The 18,689-nt window shown below is 40.2% G+C and overlaps 1 pseudogene; it reads left to right on the forward strand.

Annotated features, from left to right (window-relative positions):
• The window catches only part of LOC104453515, a 7,438-nt pseudogene extending 3,084 nt beyond the window's left edge, over nucleotides 1-4,354 (forward strand).
• Nucleotides 4,355-18,689: the final 14,335 nt, after the last annotated feature.

The raw sequence follows: 18,689 nt of genomic DNA on the forward strand, positions 1-18,689 counted from the left end.
GACTACTTCTAATTTGTTTTCTTTATTTATTGTTGTTTCTAGTGACATAGGCGGGGTTAGTTTTGATAAGAAATTTACTATACATGCTAACTGGGCGTTGAGTTAAAATTTCACTTCAGGTCCTTGAACTTGTACATTTCTTTCAATTAAATCCTTGAACTTTTGATATGTTTAATTAAGTCCTCGAACTTGCATTTGCTCATACTACAAATGTGATTAATTGAGTTGACATATCCGTTGGGCCGATTAGAGTCCAACGTGGAAGCTTTTTGATTGGGGACGAATGCGAGAGATTAGAAAACTTCAAAATAAAGCACCGCACAACCGGGACTTGAGTAATGAAATTTCTTAACATGAACAAGTCCCCGAGCTTTCTACATCTGACTCTTGCCGGCTTTTGAGGCGGATGGGATTGATTAGAAAAGTTATACAAGTTGCAAGATTTTATTAAACAAATTGACGGTTTAAGGTACTTAATGAAAAAGTATATACGAGTTCAAGACCAAAATGAAAATTTGGACACTAGAAAGTAAACATAGAGAGTGAGTAAAAAGACCAACATATGTCGCAATTCCTTGAGATTGGTCCATTAAAAAGAAAACACATGCAATTATACCTATATATTCATACTTTTGAAATAAGCCTTCTTTAATTTGTATGAACCTTCTTAAAAATCAAAAGCTGAAAGTGAGATGATTCTTGACTTGATATCTCCTAAGGAAATTACTACTAGAATCTAGTATGACGACAGGTGGGGTTATATTTGCTTAGAATTGACAGCATGATAGACCTATAGCTATATGACGGGCCAAAATTCGTATCCTGCGAGATTAGGTTAGTTTGCAAATAGAAAACTAATAAATCCGACGACACATAATCGGGTTACATAGATATATATGTGGGTGTTTTCATACAATTTGGTGTTGAATTTTCTGGTCAAACTTAAAATTTCTTATATTATCTTATATTATAGGTGCAGACATCCGATGCCGTTGACTTGAGAAGAAAGAAAAAGCATACAGTGCAAAAACTTCGCATAAATACCCGAGTTCATTCAAGTGCAACACTCACACACAGCCGTCAAGCTTGTGCTTCTTCTCCTCCTACGCTCATCTCCTTCTTCAACTCAACTCCCAGCGATGGCTTGTGAGAGCTCTTTCTGTCAAACCCGTCTACTTATTGTTGCTGTGTTTCCTCCTCGGAACAGCCTCAGCTCAGCTGTCCAGCACTTTCTACTCCAAATCCTGTCCCAGCGCTCCGCACCATTAAGTCTGGCGTGAGCTCCGCCGTGTCCAGCGAGGCCCGCATGGGCGCATCACTGCTCCGCCTTCACTTCCACGATTGCTTTGTCAATGCAAGTCCCTCTCCTCTGTGTCTGTCCTCTCTTTCCCATTGATTTCTACCTTTGTTTCCCTTCTGTCATTCAAGCTTCATGCAAGCGCATGCATGATGCATCTTTGCGCCTGTACTTGTGAAACATTCCAACCAACCTCATAGTCAGGAGCATCATTAGATTTCGCTTCTACGCATTGAATTAGTCGACTCTGACCGACCCCTCTTGGTATATTGTCGTGCCATGCATTTTTGCGAGTCTATTAGCATAATAATAACAGGCTCTGTTTATTGAAGTCGTTTTAGAATTAGAGCCATGTTTTCATCATACAGCAATAAAAGGCATGGCCCTTAGAATAAAAGCACTTATTTTTGGTGATTCAAAGAGAAAATTTTCATGAGTAATTCTAGCATACACCGCTAGTGTAAAATATCATTCCATAAGCGGCCTTATCCACTAGATATTTTGGTGGTTAGGAAGAGATTTGGTAATTATAATCCTCCAATCATAAGTGGATAAGAATGTTGTTGTGTGTACTCTAATCTTTTTTTTTAAATTACAGACAGTATATGCTCTACTTTTCTTTATTACAAAAGCCATGCAGGTGAACGTACTTTATGCTGAGTATTTGTTGACAAGATGTGTGTATGTGTATGATTAGCCCTGGTTTAAACCCGATGAACTCGATGATTTAGATCATGCAAAAGTCCTAAACGTTGCAGCTGGAAAAGAGAGAGAGAGATGGCCATGCTTTATAAGTCGGTGGTTGACTTTATGCGAACATCGCGTTTGGCAAAACCAATCAGTCTTTCTCAATAGGTTTCAATCATATTTTGATCACCGTCCTTTGTTGCGATACTTTTCTACATTAAAAATCATGTTTTATGGTAAAAGATCATTTTTAATGGAATTTGTTAATCCAATGGTATTCTAAAAATCACATTAGATCTTTGAATGAATGAATTGTGCCTTGTGCATGGCCTCACTAGTTTGCTTCCAACACGAATTTAGAGGACAATCTAAATTAACAAATCATTTAGTATACCTTCTTTGTAATCCTCTTTGTATTCTTTGTGCATAATTTAAGAGCTGCCCACATCATAATGGACCTTTCTCCATCAAACATGGCGTCTCTATTTTGATCTTGATATTTAAAGCCTAATCGATTTTTTAAATAACAAATATGATGTGTTTACAACTTTCTCGATTAGATTTGTGGGTTGCTTTTCCTTTTTCCTGTATAGGTTGGAAATCGTCTAGATTTTCAATTTTAATCGATAGATAATTGGTCATTTGAGAAGGCCAAACTCAGGCTAATTCTAGTGAATCATAAAGTCGCTGACTTTCCTCTGTTAAATATTAAAGAACGCGCCATGTTGCTAACCAAAAATCTTGATTTAGAGAACTCTTCACAGCGCAATCATTTTGTTTCTAGTCCGACGATTATTGGATGCATTGTTCCTTGAGAAACAACACGGAGTAAAGTCAAAAGGCACGAGAAAGAGTGTTCCCCCCCCCGCCGCGCGGTCCAAACTGGTGTCTCTAGGCGTTCATAATGGGGGACAAAAGGGAGAACGATAAGGGAAACAACCAGTGTTTATGCTCTAACTTCAGAAAAAATTAAAACACTCAAACCTCCTGTCTACAACTAACGAATGAAATGAATGCCAATCGGATCAATTTTCCATCTAGAAGGGCTGATTAATAATGTGTGGTGCAAAATATGGAATAGGGATGTGACGCATCGATTTTGTTGGATGACACCACGAACTTCACTGGGGAGAAGACTGCCGGGGCGAATAACAATTCCATACGGGGATACGAGGTGATTGACACGATCAAGTCCCATCTAGAGAGCAGCTGCCCCGGGGTCGTGTCTTGTGCAGACATCTTGGCCATCGCCGCGCGTGATTCTGTTGTTGCTGTAAGTGTACATTTTCTTCTTAACACTAGCAATCAATTGGGAGGAAAAAAAAAAACCACTACTTCGCTTGTTTCAAGAACTACCCTTCTAACATGAAAGAAGGTGAGGGGGTTCAAATCCTCATTTTCTCGAGAGGTTGAGGTGGGGACAATTTAGTTTCAAGATTGGGTTTCAACTCTCACGCCGTATAATGCTAGGGAAGTTTTTAAAAGTGAGAGTTAGAGAAAAGAGAAAGAGATTGACCAAAAAAAAAAAAAAGGATGAAAAATCACATGCTATATTACCTATCTATATTAGTACTAACATGTTTGGATTTATTTGTTTATTTAATTTTCAGTTAGGTGGCCCAAGTTGGACAGTCTTATTAGGAAGAAGAGACTCGACCACTGCAAGCCTAACTGATGCTAATAGCGACATTCCTGCCCCAACTTTGAGCCTTAGCGACCTCATCACTTCCTTCTCTAACAAAGGCTTCACTGCCAAAGAAATGGTGGCACTTTCAGGTCATTATTATTATTATTATTTTGCATTTTATAATAAAGAATTATAATAAAGTTCGACTGATATACTATGATCAATTTACAAAACTGTTCGATTGTTGTTAATAGGATCGCACACGATAGGTCAAGCCCGATGCACAAGTTTCCGAACCCGGCTTTACAACGAGAACGACATCAACGCCACATTCGCAACGTCACTAAACGCAAACTGCCCAAGCTCCGGAGGTGACAATAATCTCTCTCCTCTCGACACCACGAGCCCGACGTACTTCGACAATGCCTACTTCAAGAACTTGCAGACCCAAAAGGGGCTTCTTCCTCGGACCAACAATTGTTCAGTGGTGGTTCCACGGACGCTCAAGTGAACACTTACAGCAGCAATTCGGCTACTTTCATGACAGATTTTGCTAACGCCATGGTGACGATGGGTAACCTCAGCCCGCTCACCGGCTCAAGCGGTCAAATTAGGAAGAATTGCAGGAAAGTCAACTAATGATACTTCTGGGTTTTACTTTTGCTATATTCAAAGTTTTGAAATTTGTACTACATCTCTTATGTTCTCAAGTTTACTTTGATAATAAAGGGTTCAACGTACTGTCTATCTAGGATGGTTGGTCCCACTTTTAATATCTATGTATGAACGCATCAAAGTGGTGCTTATGTAGTTGTGATACATGGTGTGATCACAAATTCATTATATACAGTTTCAATTTATTTAAATTGTGTTAAAATTAAATCTAACCAAGTTTTTTACGACTAGGCATTCACGTGAAACAAATTATAATGGTGAGAATTCTCTGACATATCTAGTATTTTTCATTCTGAAATCCGCAATATTGCATACACATTGGACGACAAGAGAGCTTCGGAAGTAAATTTGACAATTCCTTTCCCTTCCATGTGTTTTTTTTTTTTTTTTGGCTTGTGGGCCTTGTCAGGCCAATGGCCTACCCAGCTTTCAACATTATTCCACTCTAATAGTGTTTCTCCAAACAACAGCAAAGAAGGAACATAAAGAGATTTTGGGGTAAAGTCTCGTACGAAATCATTGAAAATTAAAATTCAGTGGATTTTGTAACAAGCAATTAAATTTTATCATAATTACTCAATATACAAAAATTTGATTTCTTTGCAATTTTGATACAATTATTTCCAGCGTAATTCTCAACTAATCTTAGCTACAATAATTCTAGAAACTAGCAAGATTAACTTAGAAAGTACTCCATATTCCGATGAAATATGGATAAATTTATAGCGACACAAGCTGTATAACCAAAATCTTACTTATTTCACTTGCTGATGGGTGTAGTTTTACTTTTAGCAAATAATCAATCAGTCATACCATCTGTGGAGGTCGATGTAAAATATGTAAATAAAAGCTACAGTCTTCGTAGTTAAGAATAATCCTTAAAGCTGCATGACTATAGAAGTACCATTCTGGCATCTTCCCATTTTCCAGGGTTGAGATGGGTAATAACGATCAGGCCTGAGATTCAAATAAGCCCATAGAACCACCCACTAGCCCATTAATATATTCACTTGAGGGGTTAAGGCCCAGAGAAATGGCTCACTTGGAGCCCATGATCTACCTTCTCACATCCCAAGCTATAGTCATAAGGTAGCTCTCTCTCACAAATACAAGACGCTCTATATCCAACACCTTCAAGTCAAGAAACGTTGGATTTGCATATTTCAAGGTTTAATCCTCATGTGTTTGGGGAAAGTTAGGAAAGCCACTCGTGGAACCATTGAATTCAATTTCCTTTGCGGAATTGATGAGGCATTATGAACCGATAAGGCATTTGATTGATATCACATTGGCATTAGCCAATAAAAGGACAAAAATGGAACACTCGAGAAGCGTAGAGAGACGATTCGAATAGAGTACATATGGAAAGGAAATTTCGAAGGAAGAGTTACCCTTAAAACGAATTGTCTTCTTATGTTATTAAATTCACAACAAAAAACACGCCAAGGCAAAAAAAAAAAAAACATTTCTTGAGTTATTCCCGGCAGCAAAGAAGCAATTATTTTTTCTGTTTATTGTTTCTATTGCAAATCTATCCCCAAGAACAAAAACTTACACAAACAGAATTCTATTATATTTCTGTTATGAGGAAAAAAAAGAGAAATGAGAATGTTACCAAACACGCCCTAAGTCATTCTCTCTTTGGCACGTTGTGTTATTTGAGCGGTGTATGAAATCCAAATCGAATTGATGATATGGACCGGAAATGTCGATCCGATCCTTAAATAGTTAAAAAGACCTCATGTTCTTAGAGATGTTCTTTAAAGATTTGATCGAAGAGTTCAATTCCTTTGATTGCCTATTTGGACTTTATCTTATGTTTCAAACACTGAGCATCTAATCTAAAAGCCAAACACTGACCAAAAGGAAAAAAAATCTAAAAGCCACACAAAGAAGAAATAGTGAATTTAAAATTCCGTGGATCCCAATCCAAAATCAAGTCTTTCTAAGAGAAAGAAAGTAGAAGAAAAAGGGCATTGCTTCTGTTTCTCTTTTTCCTGAAGAAGCCGTCGCCGCACAAGTGGAAAAAGAGACGCCGCGCGTAAAGGAGAGAAAAAGAACGTGGAAGACGTTCTTGTATGACTAAAATGGCTCGAATTACTTGCATCTTGGGGGTATCAATGTCTCATTTCAAAATTAGTCTATAATTAAAAAGATAAAAAATAGTCAATAATATTCGAGGTGAGTTGGTTCCAATTTAAAGGACATGATTGGCGTCTAAATTGTCAAATGGTATAGAAGTATTTGAATCTCTTGCCCATTGCTGTTTGAGGAGGTTAAATCTCTCATCGTGGCCCTACAATTAACCTCTATACATAAACATATAGTCAATTTGGGTACTTAATAATCCCTATTGTATCCTTTTTCAAAATGATGTTTTTTTTTTTTTTTCAAAATGATGCTTTTTCAAAGGAGTACTCTCGAATACTTATTACATAAGCAAATAATGAGAGCTGTAATTTTTGATCTCTTGAAATCAAAACTCTTGTTGATAAAGTACTCTAAACAATTTTTTGTCCTTAAAATGTTTAGTAAAGACAAAATGATTGACATACACAAAGAAGCAAAAGCCATCCTTTCACCGGACTTGGTGATGGCGGGCAACCCTTGCCCAAATCTTCTAGTGAGGCCTCTAGTTGGCGAGGGTCGTGGTGCTCACCCGTGCATCGGTGATCTTGTTGGCCATTGTTGCCGCCCCATCGATGATGGAGTGGCGCCACAAGCGAGGGAGCTCCTCCTTTTTATTTTGCTCCTTTTTTCTTATTGTAGTTTTTTTTATCAAAAGAAAAATTAGAATAAAGAAAGAAATAGCAAAAAAATTCAAAATTTAAAAGATGAAAATTGTCCTTCACTACCTAGCGAGTTCAAGCCCTTCTTGAGATTGGTATGACCATTTTAGGCCTTTGCTTGAAACAAACTCCACTTTAAGCCTTCACTTAAAAATTGATGACATTTTGGACTTTTTTGGGAACAATACTCACTTTAGGTCATTATTTGAGAAAGTGAGGACATTACATGCCCTTATTTAGAATTTTCCCTTATAAAATGGTGCATGATCAATAGTCCTCCTATTGATCCCATGCTTGTCAGCTCCTCATATTCACCGGTACTATATTTCACGGCTATCTCGATTATTCGATCGAGCGATTCCTTCATCAAACCATTCAAAAACTCCGTCATGTTTCTTCAGACACAACCCTGATGCCAAGGCATCATATTATCCTATTGCTGGGAGGCTAATGGAATCTGTCCCTGGTGAGCTTCAGATTAATTGTTCTAAGGAAGGAGTGGGGTTTTCGAGGTTACTGTAGATTGTACGCTCAAATATTTTGATTATTTTGAGGATGTCATGTCAATCCCGTACAACGAGCTTCTTCCTCGTGACCTTGAGGACCCTGAAAGCAAAGAACCACCGGGTCAAATCCCGGGTTGAACGAAAGAGGGAGAGAGAGAAACACCATGCCAGACTAGAGGAATAGAGAGTTGGGCTGCACGAGAGAAAGCGAAATGACGTGCAGGCTAGGTCAGACCGAACATGCGGGTTGGGTGGGAGAAGGGAAATCAGAGGTTGGCCTTATGGGAGAGGCGTGCGGCGCCCTTGCGTGGGCTAATCCACGGGCTCCTCCTTTTATTTATTTATTCATTTATAAATTTCTAATCGTGCTAATCTATTTATCTAACTTTGTTGCTTTTGCTATTTTGCTATTTTGCTATTTTTATATCTTCATAAGAAGGAACCCTTAACGGATTGACAAAATCAAGTGTCAACCACACCAATCCTCGCCCCTAGCCGATCACCGAACCTAAAACGATCGGGCTCAAGGAAGAAGAAAAGGGGAAAAAAGGGGAAAAGAAAAGAATAAATAGGTAATTCAAAGAAATTAAATATTTATTAGAAATTGTTCACATTGGCGTCATTTGTGCCACGTAAGATAGTTGTATCCACGTTACCTTAATACGTCAAAATTAGTCGACAGACTAAATGCCACATATGCAAAAGATTTAGATTTAACTAGAAAAAGAGAGTCTGAATTGATATAAATGCAATTAATTTATGATTTTTTGGCAATTCTCCCTCACATGGGCCATCTCCTTTACTCGCTCCTTTGTGTGTGTGTGTGTGTGTGTGAATCGCCTTGTCTGTTGTGCTTTTGTCAAGAACAATGTATACATCACAACCGTGACTAGTTGATAACATTTGAGATTCTAAGTTATGGGATTTATATGGATTGGCTTAATCCTTTGCTTAATCGAATTCATGAATTGCGCAATCTTTGCCATGGAAAGAGATATAGAGAGAACATTTTCCGCCTCCCCGAGCCATCATCTTGGTCTTTTATTTGTTGCTGTGTAAATGGCTTTGGTCATTTGTTGTGCTACAACTGTCTCAAATTTAAGGTTCTAAGATTCATAAGGATCGACTTTAATATTTCGCTTAATGTTCTAATAACGCCAACCCACTAAGGAACAAACTGGCCCAAGTGATCAAATAAGCCCAAACTCCCAGGATCAAATCCAGCACAAAATAATTAAAGCAGAAGCCCATCTCCTTAATATCCCCCAGCCCCCGGGCCCCGGTTTTTTCTTTTCTTGCGAATTTCTTCTGTTTCCTTTTTTGTTTTTTTTTTGTTACTTCATCCCCTGCCCCCCTTCTTATTTATTTATTTATTTATTATTATTATTTTCTCCCATGCCTTACTCTCCTTCTTTATGTGCTTCCTTATGTGCGAGACAGCCATTTTGAGGTCATTGGTGGCTCATAACCTTTGTCGCCAATCACCATTCGTCAATAATGTCATGCAATTGTCGAGTTTCGTGTCCTTAAAGTAATCATATTAACTAATCTCTTGTTAATCGGTCAAACCTCACCATTTATCGATTATAAGGAGTCGGTGACCTTTTTGTGTATGCAAATCTATTTACAGACATCTTCACATGAATTTGGGGTTTATTATTTTATTTACACAATGAATAGACTCCCGTTAAAAGCAATATATTTCATCCAACAAATTTATCCTCGGGCGGGGGCAAGGAGGATGTTGTCACATCCATAAAGTTCTCTTGTTTTTCTTTTTATAAATTCTCTCTCAAATTGATTAAATTAGAGAAACGTGACGTTGGCCCGGAAGGATTAAAGGAAAAAGGAAATTTTGGAAACTTGTTGGCCGAGACGGAGGAAGGAAGCCGATTTTTCACCGCTGACCTTCCAAAAACGGCGTTGCGGAGGTCGAATCGACTACGCAAATTGCCCAAAACAAGCCCCCGCGGCCGTCGTCCAATCAGGACAATCGCATAGCCGCATCGATCCGAGAATCGATCAGGGCCGTCAGATTCGTATACTTCCCGATCCATCAAGATGAACGGCGATGCGTTGACGAGCGTGCGACGCGCACGTGATGCTGTCGTCTAGAATCTTTTCCTCGATCCCCGTTTCCCGGCCCCACACGGGCTGGCAAATGAAAGAGGCACTGCTCCTCCTCCCTCCGCCATTAGATCCAAAACCCTCGCAGAACCAGCTTTGTAGATCAAGAAAGAAGCATGACGGAGGCGTTGGGGCTACTCGGCTTGGCAACGGCAGTCGGCCGGCTGTCTCTGTTTCGCCAAGCCCGGATCCTTTGGTGTCGAGGGTGGCCGAGGCACTCTCTCACTCTCAGTCCTCTGTCCGAGGTCGTGACCAAGGAAGAAGCTCCTGTCTCTATCCGAACCTCCCTTGCTTGATTTTAGCTTGAGGTCGTGACAAAGGAAGTTCTTTGTGGCTTCTTAGGTGCACATGGCAACGTTTTTATTCGGAGAACTATTTATTTTCATAAATAATTTTTTTCTATTTTTACTCCTTAATAATTTCAAGAAATGTAAGATATTTCTAATTATACAAAATTTCTATTCTCAAATGTAAAGAATAAAATGCATTTGCAAAATTTATAAATTTCAGTATTTTTTTCTTCTCACTAACCCGACCGCCGACCACGATTGTTGTCTACTCGCCATGACGGCCAAGGCGACCGCCGCAGAGACAACCGGCTACACATGAATACTATCACACGAACGTGCCGTACGACTACGTATGAAAACGCACAAACGCGCACGACCGCCTCACAACTACTGCATGCCGACTCAGCCGACTGTCACTCAGAGCCAGCCCATGTAGCCCACCTGGCCGCGAGAGGGGACACAATGGCGAGCTGGGCGTGGTCCGGAAATGCGTTGGCGGTCATGCGGTGGCAAGCTGATCATGTGATGGTTAGCGACGGCAAGTTGTTGGCGGACGGTGCGCTCGTTGGTCGGTGGGCTATGGGTGACGACCGGTGGCTACGGGCGGTGGCACCGTCACCAAAACAAGCTACTTTTTTTTTTTTTTTCTTGTTTCTAGAGAAAAAACTTATTTTTAGAAATTATTCTTAGGAACAAGAACTCACGTTTTTTTTTTCCTTATTTCCGTTCAATCTATTCTAGCTACTTTTCATTCCAAAATATAAAAATAAGTTGATGTTAATTACCATTTCTATTATTTTTTGTTTCGGAGAACAAAATAAATGTAAAATCGAGAAATAAACGTTACTATTGTGCCCTACTTTCAGTTGCAAGTGAGTTTACCGCCATCAATGATGTTTCTCTCCGAAAACAGTTGGCTATCTTCCATCCTAGAAACCTCTCCAATCGAGCGCTCTTTGCAACTCAGCTCCGCCTCTATCAGGTTAGTGCTCTTCTGCAACTTCGCTTCAAGCTTTCAAGTTAGGGTTCTTCAACCCACAACTTCGCTCCGATCTCTCAAGTTCTTCTGCTAATCCTCTCTCTCTCGCGCTTTTCAAGAGGTTTTCCTGATAGCTCGTGCGTATGAATCTTTCTTGCTGTTTTCTCGTCATGGAGTTGTTTTACTTGCATATGAATGAATCTTTCTTGCCGCTTTCTCGTCATGAGTTGTTTGTTTGGAACAGAGGGTAACGCTACTGTGTTGTGCGTTGTAATAAGATCGTCGTCATGGTTTGATCAGCAGGAGAGCATCCGTTGACTAGCTGCACTCTTTTCTTCACGGATTGCTTTGTAATAGTGCTGCTCTATAAGGTAAGAAGCATTTACTATGCTGCACAATCTTTTACTTCACCTCCTTCACCCTCCATGATTTATGTCCCTCGATGGGTTGAGCATGATCGATTACAATGTCGTACAATCTTTTACGTCGTCTCCTTCGTAACCCATGATTTATATTTCTTGATGGGTTGAAGCATAATCGATTACAATGTAATCCATGATTTATATCTCTCGATGGGTTGAAGCATAGTCGATTACATGGAATCTTTGATCGTTGTCTCCTTTCGTGATCCATGATTTGAATCCCTCGATGGGTTGAAGCATAATTGATTTATTTGTAGCCGCGCCTTTCTGAGGAGGGCATACCACCCGCTGCTCCACCGATTCTTTTTATTCTCCTTATGGCTGTGTCCCTGGAGCTCCTTTTGGAACGTATTCCAGGTACGACCAATGTGATTGCAGAGAAGCTTTTAATTTTTTTCAAGCAATCCCTTTTCTTTGGAAGGCATAGTTTAAGGGCTACAGATTAGGCGTTACCCGATAATCTAGAATTGCTGGGTCAGAAATGTCAGATCGCTAAGTAAGTCGATTACGTAGTCGGAATGTTCTGATTGCAGAGAAGCTTTTAAATTTTTCAAGCAATCTCTCTTTTCTTTTTGGAAGGCATAGTATAGGGGCTACATATTAGGCATTACTCGATAATCCGGGATCGTAGGTCAGAAATGTTAGACGATCAAGCTAAGTAAGTCAATTACGTATGAACTGAACTGATATGGAATGTTCTGATTACAAAAAGAAGCTTTGAACTTTTTCAAGCAATCTCTCTTCTTCGGAAGGCATAGTATAGGGGCTACATATTAGGCATTACTCGATAATCTAGGATCGTCGGGTCAGAATGTTAGATGATCAACATAAGTAAGTCGATTATGTCTTAATTGAATTAGACGAATGCTTATTGATGTAGCGGCGTACAATCTAATGACAAACGATGTGTAAGTACATTTTGAAAATGCTTGGTTGATGTAGCGGATGTGCCAATCTAATGACAAACGCTGTGTAAGTACATTTCTTGGAATTCCTCTAAACCGAACTTTTATGGACATTGCATTGACAACTCCATGGATTGCATTTGCACACTTTGTCTATCTTCTCTCGTGACCATGTTTTGTGAACAGTAAATTATTCCTTTTCAGCCACAAGCGGATTGGACTTGTCTATCAAAAAGCCAATTTTATCTATAATGTCACCATTATTTTTACTCGATTCAGTCGGATCACAGAAGGAGATGCTCATCTCCAATCAATTTCGTGCTACCGAAGGTCTATGTGGCAACGCCGTGTTTCAATTCCGAGAATTTACTGCAGCATAATGACACGAATTTGCATTATTTTACAGTCCACCGATGCTATACATGACCCTTCAAATTTTACGTGTCGAGAATCTCGTTTGGGGTTAACAATACGCACATCGTATATGGTTTTGGAGTTCACGTTTCTGTACAGATTGGCATGCGTATATCAGTTCAGCTGTTTTCCATCTGGCCAAATGGCAGCAGAGGCTGGGACGGGATCTCACCATCTCAGAGTCACACTTAATGACACCTAGCGCCTCCCCGGCTAAACTCTTCACCTCCGGGCCGAGGATCAAGAGGCCTATCCAACGCAGCCACCGCGGCCGGTGGTGACATGCGATATTTGTTCTGTTCTTCCTATCATCACAAGTTTTCTGGTTAAGTCGTCTCTTTTCCCCTTATTTGGTTGTTATGTACATCTTTGGCTTTTTCTCAAATGATTTCATGCCATATGAGACGTCTGGCTATATGTCCATACTTTGTCTCCGGGAATATAGCCATCATCGTAATGTCGGTATATTGCTCTTGAGCTTCATCGGAAATCATGGTGGGGATACCCTCCTGAGGAAATGATGGAAAGGGTCATGGCCATAGCGCTAAAATATCAGCCTTAACCAATCATCACCGCAACTTCTCTCTTGGGTTGCTTGATGGGTACGCGTGCCCTTCATCTCATTGTTTGAATCGTTCGAGTTCATTCTAACAACCCTTTTCTTCTGTGCAGCATGTTGTGGTTTTGTTATGTATGGCTGGACTCGGAGACCTGTCAATGGGAACGATGCCACAGGTGGGGTTGCCTTCATATTTGATGCTAACGGTTCTAGAGAGACATATCATTTTGTTCGCAAGATTTAGAAATTGCGAAAACATCTTCTGCAGAGTATTTTGTACAGTCTTACTAGGAGTTTTACTACACTTGTGTAATCATTCATTGTTGCACTAGAAAACCATATTTCATACTCAATATCATTTTTTTCCTATGCTTGCTTCGAGATATTCAGTGGTGCTCCAAGGAAATTACTTTTATACAGTCCTAGCTGGGCAATAGTTTATCATGTGAGTCTTCATAGAGGCTAGATTGCGAATTCCCAGCCGTCCATTGACTTAACCAGAAAATGCTTTCTCGCGAGCCCAAGATGCTCGGTCTGTTCAGATGAAGCTCGTTTATGAAACCATATGCTGCTTTGGCGGTAGACATGCGACCAATCCAATATTTTAGCTCTATCGTCACCCAATCAACTTCAGCCTGACCTCTCGATCTGGATCATGAGTGTTTATTGGCTATTGAGTTTAGCCAATTGAAGCGCCCAAATCCCATATTTTACGGTAAGGATCTTTTTTCTTTATGCAGAAATGCTAACTCTTCTGTGCGTCATGCCGATTCAAGCATGTAAAAGATCTATGAGATAGTAGTAACTTCTGCTGCAATTTGTAAATAGCAGCATAGATCTCTTAAAGAAAGTATGTTTTGCACGAACAGTCCATTATTTGAGAAAAGACCAGAATGGTTCTTTTTGATTCCAAAGAAGACGGGAACTCCTCCTAGATGGCTGATTCACATGAGTTGGCTTGTTGCAATGCAGAGCACAAATTTTGGCATGCGTTCTGGTTTTGTCAAGTTTCATGCGACAGCCTTCGTTGGGTCAGGATTTTTTAACTGACGTGTGGTGAGACGGTGAGGAGTGCGCGCTCGACGGTGGCGGCAACATGCACGCACGGTAGGGACTAATTTCCTTCCTTCACTTGCCGACTCACTCTCTTGCTGCTCACTCGCAACCTTTCTCGCTCACTCTCTCTCGATTAATCCTGGTTTCGCTCAATCTCTCGATTACCCACCTTCACAAGCACAAGATCACTGGTTTTGCTAAAACCAGTTAACAAAAGAGAGGCATGTTTCGGTGGATGCAAGGGGAACGGATAGCTGGAATGGACGTGTCTTCAGCTTGCCTCCCTGTGCATTTCGCTGGCTATCCATACGCCAGCAACGTGGCATCATCCAGCCAAGCTTCAGTCAACATCTCTTCCAATTAGTTGACGACTATTAAGGGGTCTTTGGGTTGTTTTGGGCTAGTAGATTAGTGGACGTGCGGTCCTTCAATAACAAGGCCCAATTAATTAAAAAAAAAAACTGATCCTTAAACTTGCATAAATATGGAGCATTCTCGGTCCCATGGTCTTGGTGGTTCAATAATTTATCAAGTGTGCTTATTCATGACTCAGATCCTTGTATAGAAGAAGAACGAGATTGCACGGTGTTTCAATTTCTTTTCTTATCTCATGTGCACTCAAGTGGTATAATTGTGTCGAGTCATCAAAAGAAATATATATCGATAGTCTATTCAACGATCGGACCCTTAATAAACACGAGATATCGGTCCGTCAATGGAATCAAACAATGCTGTGGCATCCCAAAATTCTATGACAAGCCATAAGGTGTGTTAAAGTCTCTAATTAGGTGATAAAATTTCCCTTGGCTTATGCTTTAGCCATTAGTCTTTTTATTGAGATGATTTGTGCATGTGATTGTGAAAATTTAAATTTGATAGATTAATAATCTATGCTTGGCCATAAGATTTATAAATTAAATTTCAATAGACAAGATGTCCCAAGACTTTGGCCAAGATGAAAATTAAAATTTAAAAATATTTATAGAAGAAATTCAAAAAAAAAAAAGAAGAAAAAGAGGGTTAATTTTTAGGATGGACCTTAAGCCCATTTGGCCTAAGCTTGATGGGCCAAGTTAGTCGGCCCAATTAGGCCCACTAAAGGGGGCTGTCGCCGGCCCAATAGAGGCCCAAAAGGAGTGGTCGACCGGCCCAAAGCCCAAGCCCAAGAAGCCCAAATTAAATTCAAAAATTCAATATGACAAGTGGCAAAAGGGGAAGGCCATGCATTGGTTGGTTTGTAGGCAAGTAATGATTGTTAATCATGAGGATTTGGGGGTATAAGAAGGGAGAGAGAGAAGGGTGGCCGGCCATTTGCTCGCCCAAGCAGAGAGAGAGAGAGAGAGTTGTGCGAGAGAGAAAGAGAGATTGTGCGAGGGGGAGGAGCGGCCGAGAGAGAGAGGGAGGGAGTCGCCGTCACTTGCCGTCCGTCCGCCGTGTTCGCCGCCGTACGCCGTTGTTCATCCATCCTAGAGGCAAGTGGGAGTCCTCTAGCTTCTCTTGCATGCTTGTATGTTGTTTCCATGTTGAACTTTTGGTTGTTAGATGGGAAAAACCGAAGCATGGATGAGTTGTGTGTGAGTAGTGTGACTGTTCTTGCTCGGATCGTGTGAGTCAGTAATTTGTTTGAGCTTGCATGTGTGTTTGGAGTCCGATTTTGGCTTCGATATCTTCATGAAAGTTGTATAAATCATCTTGTACTACAACATACTAAAATTTAGTGGAAAATGATGGAGATTTTAGGGGTTAAAGTTTCATCTTACGGAGACCTCAGATCTGGAGAGTTTTTACTGACCTTTTGCTGGATTCATGGTTGCATGTTGGTTTTTTTTTAGAATCTTACTTCGGTTTCTTCATGAACGTTGTAGGGAACATCTTAAACTACAACATACTCAAATTTGAAGTGAAAAGAACAAGTATATCTTGGTAAATCGACTAGATCTTGAAGACGATGATTCTGGTGATGTGTTCCGAGACACCCGAGACTTCAACGACCTAAATGATGACTATAATCTGGTTATTTGACCTAGATCTCTTCATGAATCTTGTAAAGGACATCTTGAAACATAACATATCCGAATTTCAGAGAAAACTAAAGAGAATAGGTAGGTTAAAACTTCATATTTCGGAGATGGAGGCACTGGACGATGCGGTAACGGGTCCAGAAGCTTCGTGAGGTTGAATAAAATAATCTATAAGGAATCTGGCTTGGAGTTCTTCATGAAAGTTGTACGAAAATGTCTTGGCTATAATTACGTAAAATTTTATAATTTTTGGAGGCCATATGGATATTTTAATTGAATTTATTCGGAAACCGTGCATTCTGGTTTCATCCGAGAAGCATAGGATGTTTTGTGAAAATAATGAGATTTTGAAAAAATTCAATTTGGCCCTGAATTTTGCAAGTAATTATCATCCTATGGGTTTGTTTAATAATTTCTTGAATTTTGATAATTTTGGGAATTTATAGTTATTTAAAAAATAAAAATAAAAATAAAAATAAAAATAAAAATGAGATAATAAATAAATAAATAAATGAATAAATAAATAAAAGGAATTATTTTATTGGCCATAAATTCCATTTAAGTAACTCATGTTGCATGTGTGATAAAGCCTTGGTATGTGTATGATATTGAATTGAGTTGTATATGTGATAAAGTCTTGGCAAGTATATGACATTGAACTGAGATGTATATGTGATAAAGTCTTGGCAAGTATATGACATTGAATTGAGATGTATATGTGATAAAGTCTTGGTATATGTATGGCATTGAATCAATGCATGTGTGAATGTCATGCCTAGTATGATTTGTTTGATATCATGCCATGTGCCATGTTAAAATGAGATTAAAATACCGGTAAACATGGATGATGGTAAATGAGGAGATGGTTGTGATGGCGGATGATGCCTGGAATGTATAGAGATACATTGCCGGAATTCCCGGGAGATTCAAGATGCCCTTAATGTGGGGGCCGAAAGCCCGTGGAGGTCTTTGCCCGAAGGGAATGCCTCGCGATGCCGGGATTGGGGTGCGAGATGCCCGGCCAGGGGAGTGTAAATGCCGGAAGCCCTGTCGGAGGTTTCTGCTCGAAGGGAATGCCTCGTGATGCTAGTTGAGATGCGAGATGCCCGGAATGTGGGGGGGGGCCAGATGCCCGGTGGCCTAGGAGGCTGAATGCCGGAAGCCTCGGAGGTCTTTGCCCGAGGAGATAAATAAAATAATGATATGCATAAAAATAAAGATATGCATGATGATATACATGGTGATGATGATATGCATGATGATATGCAAGATGATATGCATGATGATATGCATGGTGATGATGATATGCATGATGATATGCATGATAATGAAGATATGCATAATGATATGCCTGATGATGAGGATGATGATGTGGCATGATGATATGCATGGTAATGATGATATGCATGATGATATGCATGGTGATGATGATATGATATGGTGATATACATACTTGATATGATGATGCACTTGTACGTGTTATGACTATGATAATGATGCATGATAGGATGCGCATGATTTCAAGGTAAGTAACGCCTGCAATGCATGTATGATTTGCCTGATGCATTGAGTTGTTATTGGATTTCCCTATCTGATGAGTGGTTGTACTCACCCCTTTTAGGGATAACATTTCAGATTAGCCAGTATGCCGCTTCCTGCCGTTACGCGAGGTACATTTTACGGGTTACCATCCGACGTTGAGGTAGAGTGTGAGGAGTTCGGCTGTCCTTCCGTGCCTGGACTCACCTACATACACGTACGCTTTCTTGTCATGTACGACATAGGCCTGGCTGGGGGCCCAGTCGTTTAGGAGTTTGTTTCTGTCCACGTTCGCCGCGATGGGGTGATGGGAGGGATGCTACCACCGCCACCGCCTGACGCACCGGACTGGGTGTGAGACCTGAGTATGACGAGTAGGGGCTGTGTTTTTTGGGAGTTAGTTAGCCGACACTTATGATGGGGGTTGTACACGTGTGATGTAGAGGGTCGAGGGTTCTTTTTGAGGTTTTAGGCTGGACATGGCTGAGTCCTAACTTTTCCTTTTGATGTACCGACCCAAGAGTAGTCCCATCTTGAAAATATATGTAAATAAAGTGTCGTGGCTGTTCATAAAATTATGGTGATTAGTGGTGTGTATTTGTATCATGGTTGGTAGGGGGAGAGATGGTGATGTTTTATTTTTCTTCCGCTAATGAGTCGCGCTGGGACCGCTTTTAAAAAAAAATGTGTCTATGAATTACGACGCATCTTCTAAGGAGAAAGGTAAAAAGGAGTAACATTGGCGCTGGTGACGACCTGCGAAGGGTTCGGGGTGTCACAGCCGTGCTTTCTTGGT

The sequence above is a fragment of the Eucalyptus grandis genome, chromosome 9 (genome assembly GCF_016545825.1).
Source record: "Eucalyptus grandis isolate ANBG69807.140 chromosome 9, ASM1654582v1, whole genome shotgun sequence".
In the NCBI taxonomy this organism is placed as follows: domain Eukaryota; kingdom Viridiplantae; phylum Streptophyta; class Magnoliopsida; order Myrtales; family Myrtaceae; genus Eucalyptus; species Eucalyptus grandis.